Genomic DNA, 18,554 nt, shown 5'->3' on the forward strand with positions numbered 1-18,554 from the left:
TTCCTACCTTGTATTGGGAAAAACACAATCTGTAATTTCATTCCTTCCCTCTTTTTCTTCTAAAGCTCTGGTTAACACCTCAAATTCTGCCTTAAAATCACACATGTTAGAGGGAACGTCCTCCTCCTCACCCCCCTTTGGGCGGCCTAAATCAAAACCTTAAGAATAAAAGCATCCCCAAATTTGGTCTTGGAAATAATTTCGGCTTTCATATTTAAGCTCAGGGTTCCCTCCCCCATTCTTGATGCAGTTTAAGGATAGTTACTTTCCTTGGGAGGGAAGAATCATGGAAATGGTTGTGTGTGTGTATTTTTGGCGCATGCACACCCCTCAGAGCCTCAAGGTCGGCTATACCCCGAGCTTTGGGACCACCCGCGGACCAAGCTAGTTCCCGCCAGCCAAGGAGAAGGAGGGAGTCCCCAACCCTGGCAGGGCATCCTGGGATCCAGTTATTTATCACGGTCGGGACTGAAGCAGGGGCAAGCACTTAGGAGGGGGTTTCCCTGAAGGCGGTTCCAGAACAGCCGGGAGTGCACCGCGTGGCGCCAGCTCGCCCCCTCCGCGCCCCCAACTCGGCGCGCGCGCTCCGGGGCTCCCCGGTGCAGGAGCTCCCGGGCTCTCCGGCTCTCCTCCCGTCCTCGCCATAAGCAGGCGGCGAAGGAGGGAAGGGCGCGGCGTTCTCCCAGGCTGCGAACTGTCAGGGCATTTGACACCCGAGAGGCAGCTGGTCCCCAGCCAGGGCTCCTGATCCTTCTCAAATGGAAATAGTTTCTACCAGTGAACCTGCTGGAATTCTCAGTGGAATCTCACTTGGGCTTTGCCCCCTGGCGCATTTAAGCAAGGCCGCATTTACCACTTTGAGTCAAGGAAGGCTCCACATGGAGCAGGACTTCTGTTTGCCAAACAAGGTAAGCTCGCGACGAAGGTGACATTGATTGGGAGCCACAAATTCCCTGGGGACCACCCTCCCCTGCACAAGGTGAAGTGAAGTTTGCCTTGGGCTTCCGCTCCTTCCTCCCTCTTCCCAGGCCCCTGGCGCCTTCATCACTCCTTTTCCTGCTTTACCCTCCCCCTGCCCCACTCCTACCTTAAAAAAAATTTGCGCGGGGGTGGGGGTGGGGTGAGGGGAGATCCTTTATATTCTTTTCAGCATTTTAACAATTTAAACTAGAGGCCAATTCCACAGCAAGATCTCAAGTTTCTTATCTCTCCTTCCATCCTTCTATCCCTTTTCTCCTGCCTTCTTTCTTTGCTTCCCTATTTCCTTATCCAATCTCCTTTTATTTCCTTGCCACTCCTTTTCTAACTCCCCTCTACCATCATTGTGAAATTAAGCCAAAATAAAGGGAGACAAGGGTGAGTGTTGTGATTTTGTGTATAATACAGTGCCCAGGTTATAGAGTGTAAGGATTGATGGTTTATGAGTCATTTATTCACCCAGCATTGTTGAGTATGTACTCTGTGCTACTGTTAAGATTTGGGATGCCAGGCCACTTTCTTAATAGACTGCCTTAACAACATTTTCCCCCCAGTGCCTCTTTACTTCTTTCCTCAAGGCCAGGGGGATCTAGGGCCTGAGGGAAAGGAGGAAGCTCGTTGTGTCCAAACTAATTTGGTGCCTTTGTGCTCTCAGACCATGAAGTAGTAACAACAAAAACCACACATTAATAACAGTAACACTTATTGAACACAATATTTGTGGTATTGTTGTGAGAACTTTAAAATTAACTCATTTAAGCCTCATAGCAACTCCATGAAGTAAGGCCTATTATCTTTTTTCAGATGGGACAACAAAGGGACAGGGAATTTAATTTATCTATTGGAGAAGATGGATAACATCAATAATAAAATGGATAATTTCAGATAGTGGTAGATGGCATAAAGAAAAGAGAACAGAGTAAGATTCTGGCTAAAGCCTTGGAGAATTGAAAGGAGGGAGTACAAATGGACAATTAGCACGTGAAAAGTGATGGTTATTGCCTATGATATCATGGAAGTGTGAATCAAGACCACATTTCACACTTATTGATTGGTCAAATGTTTAAAAGTATGACGGCTGAAGAAGATGTGGCTCCACAGGAACTTCATACATGGCTGGAGTAAAAATTGTTACAGCCACTTTGGAAAACAGCTTTGCATCATATCCAAATTTGAACACTTATTCACCTGTGATCCAACAGGTCAACTCACTTCTAATTATATACCCTGAGAAACTCTTGCACATGTTCAACAGGAGACATGTACATGAATATTCATGGAAGTCTGGTTCCCAATAATGAAAATCTGCCAATAACTCAAATGCCCATCATTGGTGGAATGGATGAACAGAGCAGTATAGTTATACAAAGGAATACTATATAGCATTGAAAGATGAATAAACTGACACATAGCAATGTGACTAGATCTTAGTGATATAATGTAAAGTGAAAAATTAAGTCCAAAATGGTTACATGTAGCATGGTAATCTTTCATAACATTAAAAACTACTAAAATAATGAAATAACTATTTAGGGATATATAGATGCAATAAAATTATATGAATAGGAAAGCAAAAGAATGATGGACATGAAATTTAGGATGATGGCTATTTAGATGGGGAGAAGAAGAGGGACCATGTGGTTAGTTAGAGGGAAGTTTATGTCAAGGTCCCAGCTGCAGTTTAGCTGTAGGGTCAGATGTGCAATAATAATGTAATAATTACATTATTAAAAATAACAAGTAAAATGAATAAATATGGCAGGCCATGCGTGCATTAATGATGAGAGTATATGATAAACCAAATACTAAGATTAATCCAATTCTATGTACAGGAGTGGTCTGAAGTAGGAGGTAGGAAACAAAGGATAAAAAATTAAGACAAAGGGAAGGACTCTGAAGTGGGAGTCTGAATAACAGTGAAAATTCTGAGTTTATACATTCAACATTCCATAAACATTGATTGGCTCTTACTATGGAAACGGAGGTGTAATGATGAATAAAGACACAATCTCTGCTTTCAAGGATATCACAGTGTAGTTAGGGAGGCAAACAATTACAATGTAGACATTCATAGACTCACTTCTGCAGCTCCTACCCGCCATCCCCACTTCCAGTGCTGGGAAAAATGGTGTGGACATAGTAAGAGTGTTGATTCCTTGTACTAGCACATCTATTTATAATTTAAAATAATGTTCATTGTGAAATGTTTCATTTGATTTTTACAACTTTATGAGATAGGCAGAGATTGCTACTCCATTGAGCAGATGCCTTTAAATAAGGCAAGCTGTCTTATGCAGGACACTGCCATCATCTGTTCTGCCAACCCCTTTACCATTGTCCCTATTCAGGGGTCTGCCTTGCTTACCACCCTTGTGTTATTGGAACTTGGTTCTGATTTTGGGCTTATTCTTTGAAAGCTAAACAGCTTTCTGATAAGAAACGTTGGCCCTCTGTAGACTTAAACACTCACAGGTGTTTAACACTCACAGGGAGAAATTTCCTCCCTGGCTTGTATTGACAATGTTGATGTGTTCTAGAAGAGACAAGCCTTGGCAACCGCAAAGAGCTGTGTTCAGCACACCCCTCATTCCAGACTCCAGCCCCTATTGTGTATGGAAAAAATTTTTACAGCCCCTCTGAAAAATGACTGACAAAAAGTGTAAGTCAAAGATGATGCTTATCACATATGTGTACAAAGCTGCTGTATGCTATTTGTCAAGGCATCTCTGGCCAATTAGCATTGATTGAACCTTCCTGCTGTGCTTTTTTACCTCTTTTCAAACCAGAAATTGCATTTGTCTTGTGTGAGATGGTAGAAACAGAAGAGATCAAAGAATGACAGGCTAGACCAGTGCTTCTCAAATCCATGCTTTTCAAAACATAGGTTCCTGAGTCCTGTCCCTGGAGATTATGATTCAGTAGGTCTGGGATAAGACCCAAGAATTTCTGTTTCTAACAAGCTCGCAGATGTTGCTGAAGCTGCAGGTCTCTGAACCACTCTTCAGGGAGGACAAGTCTAGATCATTATTTTTGAGAAAACTCAGTTGGTGAAATGAACTGAATTTCAGAAACAAATCTCACCAGAACATGACCAATATAGCAGAGGGAGACGAAGCCATGCTAGAGTAACTAAGGTGAAGAGTTAGGACTCTTAGACAACCCCTTAGTCCCAAGAAAATCAGAGGGTTGTTCAACCTACAAAGCTTACTAAGCCAGTTTAACATAGCAGCTTTATTGTCCTGAGATGATTGGTGTTTAACTTAAATTTTAAGCCCATGATGTGTTTTCAAAACAAGTCTCTGAGCATACTGTGGAATCACTTGTAACTTCGGGTAACTGAGAACTGTTGATAGAGCCTTCATTTTTTCTAAATCTGTTTCTCAATTTTGTGGTAGATCAGGGATTCCCAGTTTCTTTTGAACATTGAAATTACCTGGGATCATGGCCCACTGGGTGGAATGTGAGAGAGTGTGGGCTACCATGTGGACTATTGACCATGAGGTGCAGCGGTGCTTAGAGATGTGTTCACCAAATGCAATGAATGTCTCATGACGATGGAGGAGATTGTTGTTATGGGGGGAGGGGTGGGGTAACGGGAGTGGGGGATATATGGGGACCTCATATTTTTTTAATGTAATATTAAAAAATAAAGACAAAAATTTACCTGGGATGTTGTTTTTCAAAAATGAGCATCATCTGTGTCCTACACCCAAAGCTTGTGATTGAGTTGGTCCGGGGTATATACTGGCATGGAAATAGCAGGGGTTCTTACATTTTTTTTCCACAGACCCCTTTGCCAGTCAGGTAAAAACACGGACCCCTTACTAAGTTCACACTAAACTGTGTATTATTTAATAAATATATCACACCTGCACCAACATGTCCCCACAAGAATAATATTTTTTTGAATTTCAGTTCAAGCTCACAGACTCCTTGTTAAGAATTCCTGTTGTAAAACATTCCTAGGGTATTCCAATCTGCTCACACATTTGGGAACCATGGAGGTAGATAGTTTGCAAAGAATGGCCATCTCCAAAACCTCCCTCTCTGTAAATACAAGCTGCTCTTTGCATCCAGAGGTAGGGTCTATTTCCCATCCCTTTGAGTCATGACTAGCTTTGTGACTTGCTTTGATTATTAATCAAATAATTAACTGCAATGAAAGTGATGTTTTAGGGTTTTGAGCTCAGATTGGCAGTTTTAGTTTTCTTTCTCTTTTGGCAGCCAGCTTCCATGTGAGAGGGCTGACTGTCTTGAAACCTCCGTGCTGTGAGGAAGCTCATGCTAGCCACAGGGAGACACCAGATATGTAAGTGAAGCCTTTTGGACCTTCTAGCCCTGCACAGTTAACAGCTGAATGTGGTTAAATGACCCCAGCTAGTGCCAGGAGGAGCATAATGTGTGGCAAGCTCTCCCCCTCATCCCCACCATTGCCATAAACCCTTCGGTTTTGAGTGGTTTATTGCAAAATAATATATAACTGAAATGCAAGTGTATTCCTTAGACATATTGTAAATAATTTAAAGGGGGCATTTTGAAAGGCACTGTATAAATGAGGAAGGCGTTATTTGAATTACTGTCATCCTCTGTTCAAAGGTCAAAGCAGTATCAAACCAATATTGGTGCAAATTAGAAGGGAGAAACTGTTTTTCTCATTATTAGTGATAGTGAAAAGAAATTTCAGTGTTATCAACAAAGAAGCTTCAGCAACGTCTTATCCACTGAAGGTCTGGGGTATCAGTTTATTTAGGATGCGCAACACCAGAATGTGAGAGTGAACAAGGCAAGGGAAATGTGATTTAGTGTAATGTGATGCTATGCCTACTGTTTAATAATGAGCTGGGGTGAGACATACTGTCACTCAACAAGTATGCTTACTTGCATTTGGACCTTCTCCAGAAGGATCACAAGGAGCAACTATATGTTGGAGTAGTTCATGGTAGAGATAAAAAGGAGGGGTTTATCTTCCTGGCTCCCCCCATTTTTTCCCCATGGAGAGAGAAAAAAAAACCCAAAAATCTTGTTTATTTGGTTAAACAAAAATAAAATAAACTGGATAGGAACAATTTTAAAGTCCAAAGAGAAACACCAACTTTGTTTTAAGGCTGCAGTAGCTGATACAGCATTTCCTTGCTACCTTCTCCAGACTTCTCTGTGGACCACAATGACACATTCAGAAGCCTGTTAGCTAACATAGGAGCTTTTGAACACTTTTCCATTGGTTCTTCACCTGCTCATTGCTTGTCATGCCTGCAACCTGCAGTGTAATATTTAAGACTTCAAAGTAAAAGCCAAAAGGGGAGTGAGGGGGCTTCATTCCCCCAAACAAAAATCTACTTTTTTCCCCCTAAAGATCTGGGAAAGACCTTCATTTCTTTCACCTAGCCACCAAATCGATGGGACCCATGCCGTCACTGCATTTCCCATTTTTAAAAGTGACAAGAGGGTGCTGACACCCTAGATGGTCTTACAACATGGTTTCTGTGGCCGGGGGAGCCATTCTGGTGGTGCATATCCCTCACACCATGTCTTTGGCCCCATCTTATTTCATTTCTTATTGAAGGAGTTTTATGCCATGGGAAGCCAACTCCACACCCTTCTGGTCGCACCACATGGCTTCTCCATGGTTGCTCAGGAATCTAGGTACCATATCCCTCAGTTTGTTGTTTTACCCAAGTCCAAAAGTGGAGGGACATCTGTGGATGAGGGGCTGACCCAGAGAGAGAAAGTCACAAGAAATCGAGGAAATCTGAGAAGATACATAACATTTTGTAGTTGTTTTTATAAGTTGTTTATTGGTTTTTACCAAAATAATCAATATAAGGTGAACCTCACTTTGAGACTGCTCTTGTAATCTAAATTTGGAGGCTGAGTATCCTTTAGTACAGATTTCCATTCCTCTTTTAACCGCATGCTGAGTAGCAATTCCAATGTGAATGCAGTATTAGTCTTGATACGTTTTTTCCCCTCTATCATCCCACCATATAATTCCTTCCTTGGACATTTGCGAAAGCCCATGTGGCAGCTTTGCTTTTGTCTGCTGCTCTAAGGATTTAGTTATTGGTTTACTGTTTTTGCCAGCTATATTAGTCAGAGTTCTCTAGGGAAACAGAATCAACATGAGATATCTTAAATAGTATGAGATTTTATAAGTCTCCCACGTGACCGTAGGGATGCACAAGTCCAGGTTCTGCAAGCCTGCTGCAAACCAGGGGCTCCCATGAAAGTCCATTGAAGGTTCTTGATGAATTTCCGGGAGATGTTGGAGAAGCTAGGAAATTCTCTCTGAATGCCGAAATCACTTCCGCTTTTAAGGCATTCAACTGATTGGATAAAGCTCGCTCATTGCTGATGGCAGTCTCCCTGATTGATGCAGATGTGATCAGCCATCTATGCACTAACTCATTGATGGCTAAATCCATAAATGTCCTTGTATTACAGTTAGCCCAGTGCTTACTTGACCAAACAATTGGGCACAATTACCTGGCGAGGTAACACATTAACCTAACCATCACACCATCCAAGTCTTTTCTGCTATAGAATGGCATGCAAATGGTTTATGGCCTTGAGGAAGAAGGAAAACACCAATGAGATCCCACTTCCAAACATCTATCCTTTTCTTCTTCTCCCCTCTCCCCCTCCCTCCTCACCCCCTCCCTGCTGTCTTTGCTGTGTCCATTCGCTGTGTGATCTTCTGTATCTATTTCTCTTTTTGTCTTCTCTTCTCATCTTTCTCCTCTAGAATTCACTGGAATTCATTCCTGGGGACCTCTGATGTGGAGAGGTTCCCTGTCAATTGTGCCACCTCTGTTCCTTGTCTCTGCTGCGCTTCACCCTGACTCTCCCCTTCGTCTCTCTTTCGTTGCGTCATCATTTTGCTGCATGACTCACTTGTGTGGGCACTGGCTTACTGTGTGGGCACTTGACTTGCTGCACAGGCACTTGGTTTACCATGTGGGCACTGGTTTGCCATGCGGGCACTTGCTCACCATGTGGGCACTCACATGGGCACTTGGCTCCCCATGCAGGCACTTGGCTCCCCATGCAGGCACTCAGCTTACTGCATGGGCACTCGGCTAACGGCATGGACACTTGGCTCACTGTGCGGGCACTCAGCTCACCATGTGGGCACTCACATGGGCACTTGGCTCCCCATGCAGGCACTCAGCTTACTGCATGGGCACTCGGCTAACGGCATGGACACTTGGCTCACTGCGCGGGCACTCAGCTCACCATGTGGGCACTGGCTTGCTGTGTAGCATGCTTTCTTTTCTTCTTTTTTACCAGAAGACCCCAGGAATTGAACCTGGGTCCTCCCATATGGTAGGCGGAGGCTTTATTACTTGAGCCACATCTCCTTCCCAAGATCTATCCTTTTTGATGAGCTGTAAACCCTTCTCTTAGTCAGGCCTGTCTCTCTGTCTCTCTTTTTCAACAGGAAGAGAAATATCAAGTGTAAACGTTATGCCATGTTTAGTTACTTCATGAGGCTGGGTGGTTCCTAGTTGTCAAAGGCTTTTTATGGCAGGTATCGTTATATTTTGCAACACAGTCCCAATCCAACTAGAGGAGCCATTATGTAAGAGAATCAAAAGCCTTTTTAACAAGTTGCAGAGTTCCTTGTTCAGTGCCTAATTTTACGGAAAAAAATAGTTTGCACTGTTTTCTTAGTAATCTGCTGATGAGATTTTCTCTCTAATTGATTCATGTATATAAGCAGTGAAGATTGCTTAGTTAATTTAGAAGAGACAGGCAAAAAGAATTTTGTCTGCAATTCAAGTCTGTGAATACAATCTGGTAATGTCTTTTCCTGTGGACCAGGCAATCTCTTCTTCTCTTTAATGACAGAAATGATTGACTGTGATGATATCTATTTATCAGTTTTACTTCACCACTTGGGATACTAAGAGGTGGGCTTCCTCTAGCTTTATAGAAATATTCCTAAGGAGTAAGTATGGAAAGTTTCTTATGACATAGAATAAGATATAAAGATTTCAAAAACATCTCATGCTTTTGTTTCTTCCCCATGTTGCAATATGTGAATGGTTTTGGAAAATCAAAGTCCTTTGCCTTTTAGTACAGTACTTTCTAGTGACAGTTATTAAGTGCACTTTGTTCCAAAATCAAGGAGGTTTGCATGCAATTAATATCCAGAAAGTCTAGCTCTATCATGCAGAAATGATCTCTTTTCACAAGCCTTTCCTGTTACTTCACTGGAATTGTAGTTGGTGCTGGGGTTTAAGATATATCTAGGGGATCTGAATCTCTGGACTGACAATATGATAGCCAGGCCCTGAGCCTCAACAGACTTCAGCTCCTATACTCTGGTTTATTGGACTTACCCCACTCAGCTAACATGGAGTTGAAGAATGTCAACCACCACACCATGGAGCCTAGAGTGCCTACAACTGAAAGCAGGAGGATTGCATCCAGTATCCATGTGGAATCTAAGCCCCCTCTTGACATAGATATGAAATGGACACAACCAATCCAAGGTCCACAGGAAGGAGGAATACAGTAAGGATTAGAGTGGACTTAATGATATTCTATTCATGAACTATTGTGGTTAGTAATCGAGAAAATGTGGCATTGGTGTGGAAAAATGGCCATGGTGGCTGCTGGGTGCGGGGAGTGGGAGGAAGAGATGAGATGTGGAGGCATTTTTGGGACTTGGTGTGATCCTCCCATGGCCCATTGGATGGAACGTGGGAGACTGTGGGCTATGATGTGGACCATTGACCATGAGGTGCAGCGATGTCCAGAGATGTACTCACCAGCTGCAATGGATGTGTCATGATGATGGGGGAGAGTGTTGCTGTGGGGGGAGTGGTGGGGTGGGGGCGGTGGAGGTGAATGGGGACCTCATATTTTTTGAATGTAATATTTTTTAAAAAATGAATTAAAAATAAATAAATAAAATAAATTAAAAAAAAAGAGTTGAAAAAAAAAAAACCCAGAAAGTCCCTGTTTTCTATGAGGAAGAATTTTCTGAGTATCCCTCATAGAAGTGGTAGGTCTTTGGGCCTAATTGTTGCTCTCTGAATAAAAGGTGTACTCTGGACATGCAGGCAAAGATGTGTTGTCTTATTTAGGACTGCTTCTTTAGTAAATGATAGCAACTCATTTTAAACTGGTTCAAACAAAAATAGGGAATTGGATGGCTTATGTACCCCACAGGACTCAGGTAGGACTAGCTGTATCTAAGGATTCAAAAATTTAGGTCATAAAAAGATCTCTCTCCATTTCTTTTTCTCTATCTCTAATTTTGTCTATCTCTTGGTCCATAATAACTTTGTCTATTATAACTTTGTTCTCAAGCATATTTTTCTCTTGTGTCTCCATGACATACATCAACAGATCTAAGTTTTACCTTTAGACATAGTTTTAACAGAAACCGTAAGTTGGAGTTTAAATGAACAGGTCTGGATTAATTGACCATTTTTAGATTTGAGGATAATCTGAGAGTAGAAATATTTCCCAAGGAAAACTGAAGCTTAAGATGCTTTACCAGAAAAACAAAAAAGGGTATCAGATTGACAAAATAATGGTTGCCCACTAATGTAAGGAAGGTGCTAATTCCCTATCTGAGAGACTTCAGCTTTGAGAATTCATATGCCTATTTTTGTTAGCTATTGGAAAACAGATCCAAGGTTCAGGGACAGTCTCACATTAACTAAGCCCAGAGACACTGATCTATAAACCAAAGTGAATTTATTAGTTTAAAATGAGAAGGATATTTAAGCAACCTCAAATGCCTATGTTGGAAGAGAAGTGTATTTTATTTTAGAAGAACCACTTATAAGATATCTGCTAAATAAGGATGGATCAGAACAAGAGGTGATAATGGCATGGTCCACAGGAGGATCTGCCACAGGGACCAGATGGCTGGCATTCCCTGGGGTTGGGGCAACATTGGTCCTGCCTGATATTTGGAGACTCTGTGAAATTTTGGTGCTTCAGACTTCTCATTTGGCCAGTATTTATCAAAGTAATTTCCCACAACCAAGTACATTTGAATCACTTAGGGGCTTGATAAATTGCAATTTTCTGACCTTACCCCAGACATGCTGAATTGGAATTAATAAAATGCATCTTCATTTTCAACAAGCCTCCCTAGTTTACCTCTGTTATATAAGTCCCACTCCTCTAAGCTTATCAGATCTTTTTGTTCACACAAACTTTATTCCAACAGAGAGTAAGTGATTAAATTTCTGCTAATAAATTGTTAAACATTTTGGTTTTGACTAGTACACATTATAGCTCTAAATTTAAGGTATTTTTAGATTCATTTTAATTATAAGATCTGACTAGAAACTAAAAAATAAATTTTTATAGAAAGTTTGGAAAGAATGGAAATACATAGGACTGAGTAAAAGCAGCTGTAATTTCAATCCATTTACTATCTTTTTTTTCATGTCATGTGTGTCCATATTCCCTTTCTCCCACACAGATATCTGTGGATATTGTATATATAATTTGATTCCTGCTTTATTTACTTAACTTTAATTTGAGAACATCTTCCCAAATTGCTAGTCTTTACTTACATGATAATACTGGGTACTCTCCAAATTTCAATCATTTATTTATGAACAATGGGATTATGTGTAATTTAACTAATGTGGAAGAATGAGATGTATTTTACTTTAAAATAAAGCAGACAGAATCACATGTTTATTCCACTAATAAAAAAAGTAGTACCTTTGGCCAGGAGGAAGGCTTTTAGTTATGTTCCTAATAAGGAAATATAACCAAGTCACAGAGATCATGGTCAATGATTAATTATCACAAGATTGGTAAGCACAAGTCTTAGTATGCTATGACTGCTGTAACAAAATACCACAAACTGGGTGACAACAGCATAGTTTTGGAGGTTAGAAGTCTGAAATCAGAGTGTTAGCCAGCCCATGCTTCCTCGGAAGTCTGTAGGGTTCTGGTGGCGGCTTTCTGGCAATCCCCACATAACTCAATCTCCATCTCTGTCACATGGTGGTCTTCTCTCTGTCTCCTGCTGTGTCCAAATTCCTTCTTATAAGGATTCTAATAATAAAGAATTGGATGCATTCTAGTCCAGTTTGGCCTCTTCTAAACTAATAACATCTTCCAGTAGGATCACATTCATAGGACTGGGAGTTAAGACTTGAACATATCTATCTTTTTGGGAGATGATATTCAATCTATGATAGTACATTTAACCTCCTGCTATTGAAGTTTAAGTGAAAAACTCTATTTTGGTACTCTAGCAAATATATTTCTGTAACAAATGTACTTAGCCTCAATGTTACAAGTCAATAGGCCTTGGAAGATAACTGTTAAATAACTATTAAATAAAATTCTGAATATTATACAAAAGATCTTTGTCCTTTTTAGAGAACAGACTTTGGCAAAAAATCAAATTTGAACTTTTAAGATATAGAATATGAATTTAATGTAAATTTTATGACTATTACAGTCATATAAGGCACCATTTATTCGTTATGCAGTCTGCTTAACCCTGTCTATACCCTATACCTCAGATTTGCAGCCAGAGTCAGCTTATACCATTTCCAAGGGTGAAAAGCCCAGGCTGCTGTCACTGCTGCTATTGCTGCCTGCATAGGTTTAGGGGCCCCCCACACAATACCTGTGCTAGAGTGGACCATACCGTGGAGGCTCTGCCTTCTTCAGGGCTGCCTAGAGGGGCAGGTAACAGTCGGAAGTGGGGGAGGATTTAATGCATCCACGAGTGGGCTTTGACCTAGGAGAGATAGGGGAGGAATAGCCAATGGATAAATTGCTTACCTTTGTTTTCCACCAACAGACTATTCCAAGATTCAGGAGTTTATGCAGCTTACCTGGAGATGGTCTGGAAGACCCAGCAACCAGCGTTGTCTGTGGTGTAGCCATTGCCACTCTTGCTTCCCTTGGTCTGTAACACCCTCTTTCCCCCATGTAGCAGTCAATCTTTTGCCTCACTTTTTTAGGGTAATTGATAAACTAGTGACTTGCTTTCTCAAAATTACTTGTACCAACAACATTTCTCTTCCTGATTTTTTTTTCTTATTTATAATGTTTCTTGTTTATATATATATCTATGTATATTTTTACTGAAGTATATCATTCATATGGGAACACACATAAGCAATAAGTGTATAAAGATTGCGAACTTACAAAATAAACATACATAACATAACACAGAAGTCTCATACATCACCTCTCCACCAACCCTTTGCATTGGTGTGAAACATTTGTTACAAACTATGCAAGAGCATCATCAAAATATTACTACCAACTATATTCCTTATCTTACATTTGGTGTATTTTTCCCCCAACCCATGCTATTTTTTATTAAATACTGTTGTAGCTTAAAAAATATAATTTTGACTGTAAGTTTTCCAACACTTTCAAACCATTTGGATTTCATGCTCATTTTTTTTCTCACTAGCATGATTCTGAAGCTATCCTTATTTTCCTTTTTTCTAGATCTTGTGGGTCTATACATTGGCCACATTATATATCACTAGCAATGTTATTTTCCATGATAGAGTGAAAATTTCAATATCAGTTATAAGTTGTTTTGGAAGGCCAGTTGCCTACCTCCAATTCCCTGGTCTTGCTTTTACAAAATGCCTTTTGGCCGTGGACTCCCCTCAGCATTGAGTATCACCTATATCTTTGTTTTCTTGCTGCTATGACAAATACCACACGATGGATTGGCTTAACAACAGGAATTATGTTGGCTCATGGTTTCAGAGCCTAGAAGGCATGCTTCTTCCCAGGGCTGGCAGCATTCTGGTTGGCAGGTAGCCTCTGGGTTCCTTGGCTTTGCAATGGTGATGTCCTCTTTTTTCCTCCCATGTTTCATTGACTTTCAACTTCTCATTCCTCCCTGTGGCTTTCCCTCTATAAGGCCTCCAGTAATAGGATTAAGACCTTAACTAAAAGCACCATCTTCAAAAGGTCCTATTTGTAATGGATTCACACCCTCGGGAATGATGTTAAGATTAAGAACATGTTTGTTCCTGGGTACATAATTTAACCTACCACTTAACGTCTCTGCCATCTCACCATGATGGATGCCCATCCCATTACGATGGTCATTTCCTCATCCCCTGATCTCAGCTACAGGTCAGAGGTGTAGCTAAGGGATGCAAGTGGTATTGCATGTCCCCTGGTGTTTGTGGGTGTGTCGCAAGGATACTAGTAAGCAAAAAACTCTCACAGTTTTGCACTGAATTTTCACTTTAGATTTATTGAAAGTTTATTGTATGACTGCACCATGTTTTTCCTACATATTAATACATTTCTGGGCAAATTCTGGGGAGACAGCTAAAACATTTACATTGTACCCAGATGCGTTTTATTTTCACTCATCACTAAATTTAGTAGAAAAGCTATCTCTTTAGGCTCTACTTGCTAAATATTGTGCAAATTACCCCTACTCATGCTCTGATAGTTTAGACTTTTCCCCCACTCATGCGTTCATAGTATAGACTTTCATGACCTCAACCCTGGATTTAGCAATTATCTCCTAACTGGTCAGTCTTACCAGCTTCCCATCTATGGGTCATAGTGCTAGCACAATGATCTTTCAAAATGGCCAGATCGTTCTTTTGCTTCAACTTTCCAAATGTTCCCTCTGTTTTCAGGGAAAGTCCTAACTCTCCAACATGGGATATAAGGCTGTTTATGGGCTCACTTCTACCTCTACAGCATTCTTTTTTCAGCATTCTCTGTCATTGCTCAGCTGGCATATTTTAGATGTTTCGGCTATACTTCATTCCTTGGTATTTTCCCAATGAGTCATATCTTTCTCTATGCTGTTCTGTACTTTCCTTGTCCTCTTTCATCCACTTAATGTCTACTAGTCCTTCAAGAGCTAACCCAACCATATTTTCCTCTGTGAAAACTTCTTAGGCTGTTTCTTACTGAGGCCAGTTAGCTATCAGGAAGAGCCTCTAAGAGATCAAGATCTGGCCCTTGTTTCTGCAGTTTCAGAAACTCATGTTTTCCTAGTGCTCTCAATAATTATCAGTATCCTCAGGATTGGTGCAAACTAATCAAACTTATAGAGACAAAGGTATAAACCCTGTTGATAATTTATCAATTTGACTTGTGGAGTATAACTATAGGAGAGTGTGATGCTACAAATATGTACCATGAAACTTTGATCCATGTCCATTCAGCTGGGTGAAGTTGGGTAGGTTACCAAATCTCTCTAACTTCGGTGTATTTATACATAAAAATGTGGAAATCAAATTTTTTTTCTTATTGAGGAGTGTGAAAAATTAATACCCTTTTCTAGATTCCAGTCATTCACTCGCTGCCTTCATAATTTTTAATATATTCTTGTACCACCTGTCCTAAATAGTTTTCTTTAAATTAACTAATTAAGAAATTAGTTCTGTGCAAAGTAATGATTTTTGTGAAATGTACAAGGGTTTGATGTACTAGCCATATGAAAACATAATATGTATCTGTCTGTGGATTTCATACACTTATTACATAAGTAAAGATAATAAGCTGCAAACCAAGAATCCACTCTAGCTAATTTAAGCCAAAATAATTTTATTAAAGGATATTAGATAGCTCTCAAAATTTCTGGAAGACCAGAAAAATAAGGATTGGATGCAATCATCTGGGAATTTCACAGCTATGGAGTACAAAGCCAAGAGAATACCCCAAACCTGCAAGACTTAGAAATAGCATTGCTCCACAACAGCTGCCCAGAAGGACCTTCATCACATTACCTTATTAGAAAAGCTGAACTCCCACTTTAAATTGCCATATCGCATTGCTGATTTCCATACTGACCTTTTGGGAAGATGTATCCTTTTGAAAAACTTTAGGTCACTCCCTTGTGCCACAGCTATAGGGGATTCTAGGGAATGTTGTTTGAGTTTTCCAACCTCAATAGTAAAGGAAAGCTGAAACAAGGGGATCTATAACGGCTTAAGTCAATATACACATTTCCAAAATATGTTCATTCGTGCATCACCTAAAATCTTCACACTTACATAAAGTAGTACAAGTATCACATTTTGAAAAGAAGTGAATGAATGTGTATGTGGTGATTGTTACATAAAGTTCTCAGTAGGTGGTTATATTGATATAATTGATATACTTCTTTTTAAATTAGAGCATCTTCTCTGGGTTGTATAGGGAAGACATTTCCAAAATCTTTTCTTATATTTATAATCATAAAATGTTATATGAGGTAGAACAGCATGGTGGTGAGTTGCTTGGGGTTTGGAGCCAGACCTCTTGGGTTCCCATCCTGAATCTACTATTGTCTGGCTGTTTGAACTTGGCAATTTCAATAACTTCACTGTGCCTCAGTTTAATCAACTGTACTATGGAGATAATAGTACCTACCTCACCAGATTGTTGTGAAGATTTGTGAGATAATATTTGTACAGCATTTAAAACAATGTTTCAAATAAATGCTATATAAATGTTTGAACCTGATTCCATGTAGATTCAAAAAAGCCTTCCCACTTATAGTCCCACAGGCCTGAGTAATTCAACATCTAAAGTTTCTTCCTGCTCTTCCTCTTCTGTTCTCCCCCCTTACCATCTCTGCCCTAATCACATGCATCAGATGACCATCCCAATTGAGATGCTTTACTACCTATATTTGTCTTCAAGACTCCTTGTGAGGTAGTGCTAAGCTCTAGTCTTTGTGTCCCCATTGCCTAGCACAGTGCCTGCCACACAGATTTTCAATAACTAACTAAACTGAATGCTGACACAGCAATAGAGGATAAAAATAAAGCAGAATTGAATGTTCACCTTAAGTGAGGGCAAATAGCTTAAGGAACTATCACTTGCTTAAGCAGATAATTAAAAATCAATAAACAAAATATACTTCCCTCATTTTGGTACACTATAACAGGGTTTCATTTGAATATGTTCTGGTTCCAAGTGAGTATTGCTTTTAAGTTTCTCAAAATGAGATTCTAATAGTAGGATCCACAACTTTCGGAATTTTGCCTGAGACTTACTGGGGCTTCCACTCTCTGATCCAGTTGCATATTCTGATGAAAATTTGCTTCCCCATTTTTTCTTATATCTTTATTGATTTTTGTTTTCTATGATGACCTAGGAGTGAAACTTTAAACTCAATAACCAAACTAGGTAAAATTCATTCTGGGTTTCTGTATTGGTGGCATCTGTCTTAAGAGTCGGTATGCTCCGCCAAAATCTCTCCCTATGTTATCTACAATTTCATCAATAGAATTACTTATTCTCTTATTAAAGGCTGTATTTTGTCTGTGTACGTATTATGTGGTGTGTGTATGTATGTGTGTGGTGGGAGATAGAGAGCAAAGAGAGATGATATCTAAAGCACCATATTAAAATGAATACTTCCAGGGCCACAATCTATAGTCTTCAAAGGGCCCTGGCAACCAACAGCACAAAGAAATAAAAAAATCCTAAAGACTGTATTTGATGGAGAATAAGATGCCAACAGTTTTAATGTGGAGGTAAAACAAACAAAACATGATGTGTTTGTGTCTTGGACAGTGACTTAGTTTGACAAAGTGCTAAAAATTTTAGTGTCAAAGTGACATGTTAGTCATTGTTATGTTAGTAAGGTTTTGAATAGATCTAAAACATTAAACAACAGCTTAACTGCACAATAAATTAGTAATAAAGGTGATTAATGGCTAAAATCATACAAGTTAATAATTGGTCAAGCCTTAATATTTTAGTAACATCAAATTAAACAAGTAATATTAGGTCAAATTTTAAAAAATTCTTTTAAAAGATCGTTCATATATTGAAGGTGTTCGTTCATAATGTGTATAGCAACATTTAATACATAATAAAATATAATTATAATTACAAAAAATGAATACTTCCCCAGGAAGGCAAATACCATGAACTGTTATGTTAAAAAAAACAATATATGCAGTTAAAGGAGAGCAGAAAACACCAAGAAGACAACCTGAAAGGGCAGAAGGATAAGTGGGACTTGCTCATTTCAAATTTGTTGAGGACCAGCCTCTGTGGAATTTTAAAGAAAAAAATGAAAGGGACAATGACAATGACACATGTTTTCAACCCCTCTCCACATTGCTTTACCCCTGTGTACAGGACTATTCCTTTGAAATATTATCTAAGCAAGAAAGCCTGGTTCTGTCTTAGAAGAAATTGACTCAGAATTAATTTCAACTATTCAGAGAAATTTATGTACCTCAGAAAGAGCTTGAGGACACTGCTAGAATTAAAAATAACTTGGTGGCAATTTAACAATGGAAGAAGAAAGTCAGTTTTAAACATTCTTCAGAGGAGTCAGGCTCTATGAAAATTTAAAGTGATCCAATGGAGGTTTCCAAAAATGGCAAATTTCACTTTAATTTTGAAAAGGAATTGAAGCTCTTAACCTGTATTCCTTGCAAAAGTTACTGCTTATCTCACTGGAACACAAGATAGAAGGGGACAGGTTCATTCTCTCCCTCCTTTCCTCCTATCCCAAAATTAAATCTGCAGCCTCGGCACAGTGCCTAGTATCTAGTTAATTTGTAAGAAATGCACATTAAATGAATGACTATTGAATGCATCTGTTATAACACTCAGTTTAATTGCCAAACACA

General features: G+C 39.7%; 1 protein-coding gene across 1 annotated transcript in view; it reads left to right on the forward strand.

The window, feature by feature from the left end:
- Nucleotides 1-455: 455 nt before the first annotated feature.
- Nucleotides 456-18,554, forward strand: part of KCNN2 (potassium calcium-activated channel subfamily N member 2) — a 523,285-nt gene continuing 505,186 nt past the window's right edge. Inside the window, exons 1-2 of the mRNA XM_058277220.1 lie at nt 456-908; nt 5,203-5,287. The gene's annotated coding sequence lies outside the window, so the exon portion shown is untranslated. The remainder of the gene's footprint in view (nt 909-5,202; nt 5,288-18,554) is intronic.

The sequence above is a fragment of the Dasypus novemcinctus genome, chromosome 2 (assembly GCF_030445035.2).
Source record: "Dasypus novemcinctus isolate mDasNov1 chromosome 2, mDasNov1.1.hap2, whole genome shotgun sequence".
Taxonomy (NCBI): domain Eukaryota; kingdom Metazoa; phylum Chordata; class Mammalia; order Cingulata; family Dasypodidae; genus Dasypus; species Dasypus novemcinctus.